This window comes from Engystomops pustulosus, chromosome 5 (genome assembly GCF_040894005.1).
Source record: "Engystomops pustulosus chromosome 5, aEngPut4.maternal, whole genome shotgun sequence".
NCBI lineage: Eukaryota > Metazoa > Chordata > Amphibia > Anura > Leptodactylidae > Engystomops > Engystomops pustulosus.
In genome coordinates this window covers 90,026,701-90,034,186 of record NC_092415.1, presented here as the reverse complement: position 1 = coordinate 90,034,186, position 7,486 = coordinate 90,026,701, and positions in this window count along the sequence as shown.

Sequence of the window (7,486 nt, the reverse complement as noted above, 5' to 3'; positions counted from 1 at the left end):
ACAGTCTATGATGATGAAGGGGGTGACACAAGAAGTATAAGAGCTTGTATAATGGTCCAGCCATTCTTTATAAGTGAACAGTATAAAATAATTTAATAAATATAAATTCTGCTGCATGAACCAGCCATCAACTGCCATCCTATATACATTTCCAAGGTGAAAATGACTACTGAGAAGCCTGGAGCTTGGTATATAGTCATGGCCATAAGTTTTGAGAATGCCACAAATATTATATTTTCACATGACCTGTTGCCCTCTGGTTTTTATGTGTGTTTGTCAGATGTTTTTATCACATACAGAAATTCAAGTGCAATCATATTATGAGTAACAAAAGCTTTTATTGACAGAATGGGGGTCATTTACTAAGGGCCCGATTCGCGTTTTTGCGACGTGATACCCAAATTTTTCCGTTTTGCGCCGATTGCCCTGTATTGCCCCGGGATTTCAGCGCACGCGATTGGATTGTGGCACATCGGCTCCAGCATGCACGAGACGGATAAAAAAAACCCGACGGATTCGGAAAAACCGCCGCATTTAAAAAAAAAAAGTGTCGCTCGACATGCGCTTACCTTCATCCAGGATGGCTTGGTGAACTCCAGTGCGTTGCGATGCTCTTCAGCGCAGCAGCGACACCTGGTGGACGTCGGAGGAATCCCGTCCGGACCCGAATCCACTGCGGAGAACACGCCCCTGGATCGCGAATGGACCGGGTAAGTAAATCTGCCCCAATGAGTTAATGCAGCAAGTCAATATTTGCAGTGTTGACCCTTCTTCTTTAGGACCTCTGCAATTCTCCCTGGCAGCTCTTTATCATCTTCTGGACCAAATCCTGACTGATAGCAGTCCATTCTTGCACAATCAATACTTCCATTTTGTCACAATTTGTTGTCTTTTGTTTGTCCATCCGTCTCTTGATGATTGACCACAAGTTCTCAATGGGATTAAGATCTGGGGAGTTTCCAGGCCATGGACCCAAAATCTCTATGTTTTGCTCTTGGAGGACATTCTGGTACCATTCTTTATTCATGGATGTGTTTTTAGGCAAGACTGTGAGAGAGCCGATTCCCTTGGCTTAGAAGCAACCCCACACATGAATGGTTGCAGGATGCTTTACAGTTGGCATGAGACAAGACTGGTGGTATCGCTCACCTTGTCTTCTCCGAACAAGCTGTTTTCCAGATGTTCCAAACAATCGGAAAGGGGTTTCATCAGAGAAAATTACTTTACCCCAGTCCTCAGCAGTCCCTGATGCAGAATATCAGTCTGTCCCTAATGTTTTTTCTGGAGAGAAGTGGCTTCTTTGCTGCCCTCCTTGACACCAGGCCTTGCTCCAAGGGTCTCCGCCTCACAGTGCGTGCAGATGGACTCACACCTGCCTGCTGCCATTCCTGACCAAGCTCTGCACTGCTGGTAGCCCGATCCATAAGCTGAAACACTTTTAAGAGAAGGTCCTGGCGCTTGCTGGTCCTTCTTGGGTGCCCTGGACCCTTTTTGGCAACAATGGAACCTCTCTCCTTGAATTCCTTAATGATGCGATAGATTGTTGACTGAGATGCAATCTTTCTAGCTGCGATACTCTTCCCTGTTAGGCCAGTTTTGTGCAGTGCAATGATGACTGCACGTGTTTCTTTAGAGATAACCATGGTTAACAGAAGAGAAACAATGATGCCAAGCACCAGCCTCCTTTTAAAGTGTCCAGTGGTGTGATTCTTACTTAATCATGACAGATTGAGCTCCAGCCCTGTCTTCATCAATACCCACACCTGTGTTAATGGAGCAAACACTGAAACGATGTTAGCAGCTCCTTTTAAGGCAGGCCTGCAATGAAGTTGAAATGTGTTTTGGGGAAAAAGTTCATTTTCTAGGCAATTATTGCCTTTGCAATTAATTGCTGTTAAGCTGATCACTCTTTATAACATTCTTTAGTATATGCAAATTGCCATTATAAAACCTGATGTAGTGGACTTCGTAAAAATTAACATTTGTAACATTCTCAAAACTTTTGGCCATGACTATACATTCTTTCTTTAAGGGCTAATGTGTAACTCAAGTGAATTTAGTAGTATATTTTCTGACCACTACACAAGTTATCGAGCTGTCCCAGATTTTTATGCAGCTGATTAGCAGTGGTGCTCGAAACAGGACCAATGCTAATTTGATACTTATGACTTATCCTAAAGATCACTGTAAAATTTGTGAGATACCTCTTTAATGAGAAAAATATACTTAAACAAAATAGCACTTTTGTTTAACAAACTGAAAAATGTGCAGTACAGATTTGATAATATATGTGCTATTCAGCTGCAGTCCTGCAATTTATTAAGATACATCATAGTACTCCCCCTATCTTGTATATATGGTCAATATCCAATATTATTACTCTCCTATATCCTTTGCCATAACTTTGTGCTTACCAACATTTGGAGAGATAAAGATATGGACCGCACATCCACATATTACCCATATATTACCGCTAGGCAAAACAAACAAACATTAACAAAAACTAACTCAAGGTTCTTAGTTACATTTTGATCAAATTTCATAAGCCCACTAACCACTTTAGGGTGACTTGTGTTTTAATGGGTTTCTACACTATTGGATGCAGCATCGCATGGCATCACCAAGACCCAGCAGCTCCCCAGTACCCATACTGGCAGGGCAAGCCCCCATGGTTCCCCACCAGCATTGCACAGGTCTTAAATTCTGACCATTTTATGTGGTTCCAGAAGCTGTCTGAGAGCAAGTAAGTAGACACTATATGCAGTCTCCAGTGCATTAAAAACAACTGGACCATATATTGTGGAGTGATGGTGCCAGGAAAACTAAACTAAATAAATAAGGGGACATAATTCAAACTATACCAACATTTGGAGAGAGAAAGACTTGGGCAACAAGTGCAACCCAAGATCCGCCGTCTGCCCCGCCTGGCTTCTGTCTTCCAAAGTCCACCTCTGGGTCTGGTGCTGAGGACCCCATGCAGGTGGATAAAGCTGGTCTGACACCACAAAAACCTTTCTCTCTATTGTGCCAGCCCAGAACTCTTTCTTGAGTCTTGTCCAGTCATCCTCAAGTGTCCAGGAAATGCACGCACCTAGGGTTCTTGGGAGGAGTGTCCCTAGGTGAGAGCAAAGCTTCACCACGACTGAACTTGCCTGTTTTACACAGCTCCAGAACAGGTACTCAGTTTCAAGCTGCAGCCTTCTTGGAAATTTCATGGATGCTGCCTTGGTCTCCCAGTATCACCTTCCTCCACAGTTCAGTGGACAGGTCCAGTATACTGTAAGAACCGCACCGAGCTTCTGTCTCTGCAAGATGGGGCTATGCACAAGGAGAGACTGTCGTTTAATGTGCTTCTCCGAGCTACATCTGCCATTCTGTTGGCTCTCCCATGGTTACAGCAACACGCTCCAGTGCTCGACTGGCAGACTGGGGAGATTTTTTGCTGGTGTCCAGAATGCCAGTCTTGCTGTCCGGTTTTCCAACCTGCTTTGCGGTGGCTCTGGTGAATGCCGGGTACCACTTAGACTCCGGTCCCAGGTGTCGGCTTACGTCATTGTCCGCGGAGGTACAGAGGATCCACTACCTCTGATCCTGACACTGGGAGCCTGTTAAAGGTTTGCATAGCTGTCATTAGCATATCTATATTACTGTCTTTCTAAGACAGACTATACCGTATATACTCGTGTATAAGCCGAGTTTTTCAGCACAAAAAATGTGCTGAAAAACGTCCCCTCGGCTTATACACGAGTCAATACTTAATATATATACTTAAAAAATATTTAAAATATATTAATAAACTTATATACTTACCCTCCGGTGGCCCCGACGTGCAGCGCTGCTCCCCCAATGGCCGCGCGGGTCCTCTTCTGGCTTCCGCGGCCGTCTTCTTGCTTCTCTAACTGCGTGCCGGGCGCCGCCGGGAAGAACAATGGCGGCGCCCAGCACGAAGTTAGAGAAGCAAGAAGACGGGCGCGGAAGCCAGAAGAGGACCCGCGCCGACATCGGGGGAGCAGCGCTGCACGTCGGGGCCACCGGAGGGTGAGTATATAAGATTTTTGTTGTTTTTTTTAACGCTGGGCAAGCTGTATATTACTGTGGGCAAGCTGTATACTACTGGGGGCAGGCTGGGCTGTGCTGTATACTACTGGGAGCTGTGCTGTATACTACTGGGGCAGTGCTATATACTACTGGGGGCTGTGCTGTATACTACTGGGGGCTGTGCTGTATACTACTGGGGGCAGTGCTGTATACTAACACCGATCTGCTCCCATTCAATAGAGAGCCCGGGGAAGTTGGCACTCCGCTCCACTTCATATTTAGTGGAAACTACTATTTACCCTCCACTGATGTTAGATGGGTTTCATATCTCTATGGCACTTGCTTCCCTATATTGATTGTCAAGTTAGACTTGAAACATGTCAGGGTGGTGCAGAATTTGTAGGTAGGGTTGTCATTAGAGATGTGCGGTTGTCCAACTGCAGCAGTCTCTGGAAACCAACAAAGGGAGGTGTCGAATGTGTAGACATAAATAAAATAGGTAAAAACAACTGCAGGTAGTGTACACGCTGTCTTACAAATTGATATAACAACGTATCTTTATCATAAAAAAATGTTTTGTTCCTCTGGCAATGTATAGGACTCCGCGTTTCAGGGATGTTCTATTCCCTTCATCAGGTCCAATAATCAGTACACAAGGTACTGAGAAAACTAGATGCCTTCTGCGAGTGTATAGAGATATTTTGCCGGTGGTGAGAATTTTGAGACCACAAACATCAGAATTCCCAGGAGCAGTTGGATGATGCCTGGCAACAAGAATATCCCTTCCAAAATTGGATATTTCCATCGTTCGCTTATTGGGGGTCATTTACTAAGGGCCCGATTCGCGTTTTCCCGACGTGTTAACCGAATATTTCCGCTTTGCGCCGATTTCCCCTGAATTGCCCCGGGATTTTGGCGAACGCGATAGGATTGTGGCGCATCGGCGCTGGCATGCACGCAACGGAAATCGGGGGGCGTGGCCGAACGAAAACCCGACAGATTTGGAAAAAATGCTGCATTTAAAAAAAAATCGCGGAGCTTGCACTTACCTTCACTCAGCCCGGCCCGGTGAACTCCAGCGCGTTCTGATGCTTTTCAGCGCAGCAGCGCCACCTGGTGGACGGCGGAGGAACTACCTTAATGAATCCCGGGCGGATCCGAATCCAGCGCAGAGAAGGCGCCGCTGGATCGCGAATGGACCGGGTAAGTAAATCTGCCCCATTGAGTAGATTCCGATGCATAAGATCAAAAGGGCTATTAGCGAGAACAAGGTGGAGTAGAAGGACAGGGAGAACTTTATATTTTTATCCTGAAAAAGGGAAAAAAACTAATTTGCTGTCTCAAGATTTGTACTAATCGTAATGTAATTTTTAAACACAAAAACTGTAGTTTTTGAACTGAAGTTGTATGTACCCCCAAAACAGTGGCTTTAAATAATTTTATTAAACTTTAAACAAAAATCATATCATATGGCTATGATGGAAGAAAATTGAAAGGTGAGGGTCAAAACAGAACAAAGAGCTGGTATTTCAGGGGTGCCTCTCCACATTATAAATCTTCATACACAAATGCAATGAACTGGGTTTAATGTTACAAACCAGAGCTCTATATTATGTATAGGTTCTTACAGCGTGATGACTGCCTAAACTATTTTTTATCTCTGGCTGTCAAATCAATAATTGTTATAGATCTCATACATCTTTTTCTGTATGTATGCAAAGGCAAGTACAATATGACCCTAAGTCTTCACAATTAGTAGGTCAGAGAAAAGATGCATAGGTGAAGATGGCTGCTATTTCTGACCTAATGCAATATTAATATTGTGCGAACTCAGGTTTTCATCTTGAGATGTAAAGTGTAAGATGTAAACAAATACAAGCCTGAGTAAAGAGCAGCTTTTCTTTGAAAAGCAGACATGTCATATGGGAAAAGTACTACAGCAAAAAAACTATTTTTTCCTAGTCATTTAACAAGAGTTATATAAACAAAATCAGACAAGGGAAACGTAGAAAAGCTCTCCCTGTGTAGATCTAAGTCTGGATTTGTGCTTCACATACTGGGCCACAATCATCAAAACTAGTGCAAACTATGTGCGGTTTGCCCGTATGTGGCGCAAACACCAACTAAGTACTAAGTGTCCGACAAGACATTTTGTATCACACAATGCAGCCTTGTAAAAAAAAAGCCTCATAAATACATGTTTAAGCAGTTAGAAAAGATAGATGGGAGTAAAGGATTAGCCCTAAAAAGGGCCATCTTATCATTCGCTAGATGCAACCACCACCGGATGTAACTTAATAGGTAAATCCGTAGTGGTATGTTTCCCTTAAATACATACAGCATAATATGCAGATCACAGTACATCATGCAGTTTACACAGATGAGCTGGGAATTTCAGCTCTTCTTAGTGAGCTGGATCATTAGGCTCCACTCACTAAGAAGAACTGGCTCTTGTGGCTCATGAACTGCTCCCTATTACATGTATAATAGGGAGCCACAATCCATCCAGTCACCCCACTCCACACAGCTTTTAAAGGGGTCATGTTGAGCCGGTTAGGGGCAGGATTAAGTGAGCCATCAACTCACTGCAGGGAGCCAACTCCTTTAGTTCTCACGTAAAAGAGCAGTTTTTGGTGCCAGCTCGTTTACGAATGACACATCACTAGTGAGCTGGTAGCTCATATAAGAAATGTTGAGAGAGGGGACAGCAGAATGGCAAGGACAATCTCTCTTCCTGCCAACTACTTCTCGTATGTGTTATGCAGCTACTGGGCTACATGAACTCCAATCTGTAGCCTCTGAAACCCCTCAGGGATAAGAAGGCTGCCTGACATTAAGTATATTAAGTGTATATTCAATATATAGTATATACTGACATACAGCATATATAAACATGTAGGGGCAGCTTTATCAAGCTGTCTGAAAGGCAAAATATTCCTAGTTGCCTATGGCAACCAATTACAGCTCAGCTTTCATTTTTCCAGTGCTCATGAATATTTTAAAGGGGAGCTGTGATTGGTTGCCTTGGGCAACTAGGAATATTCTGACTTTCAGACAGCTTGATAAATCTGCCCCATGGTATATATCCACCATACACACATCAAATAGATATATAGAGCATATTTGCATCACATATACATATCACATGTACACATCTATACATTTATACAGTCATATTAGGCTCTTGCACATGAATGTGTACAGCCTGTGTAAACATAGAAATATAATGGAAGAATGTTCCCTTTGCCGCAATGTCCTTGCATTATATTTCTATATAATTCAGGGACTCCCGTCCACAGCCCGTGGCATTGTGCCACCATACGGCATGTTTACACAGGCTTCACACGTCCATGTGCAAGAACCTAGTATGACTGTATAAATGTATAGATCTGTACATGTGATATGTATATGTGATGCCTAAGAAAAACGCAGGAGTGTTGGTCTGAAT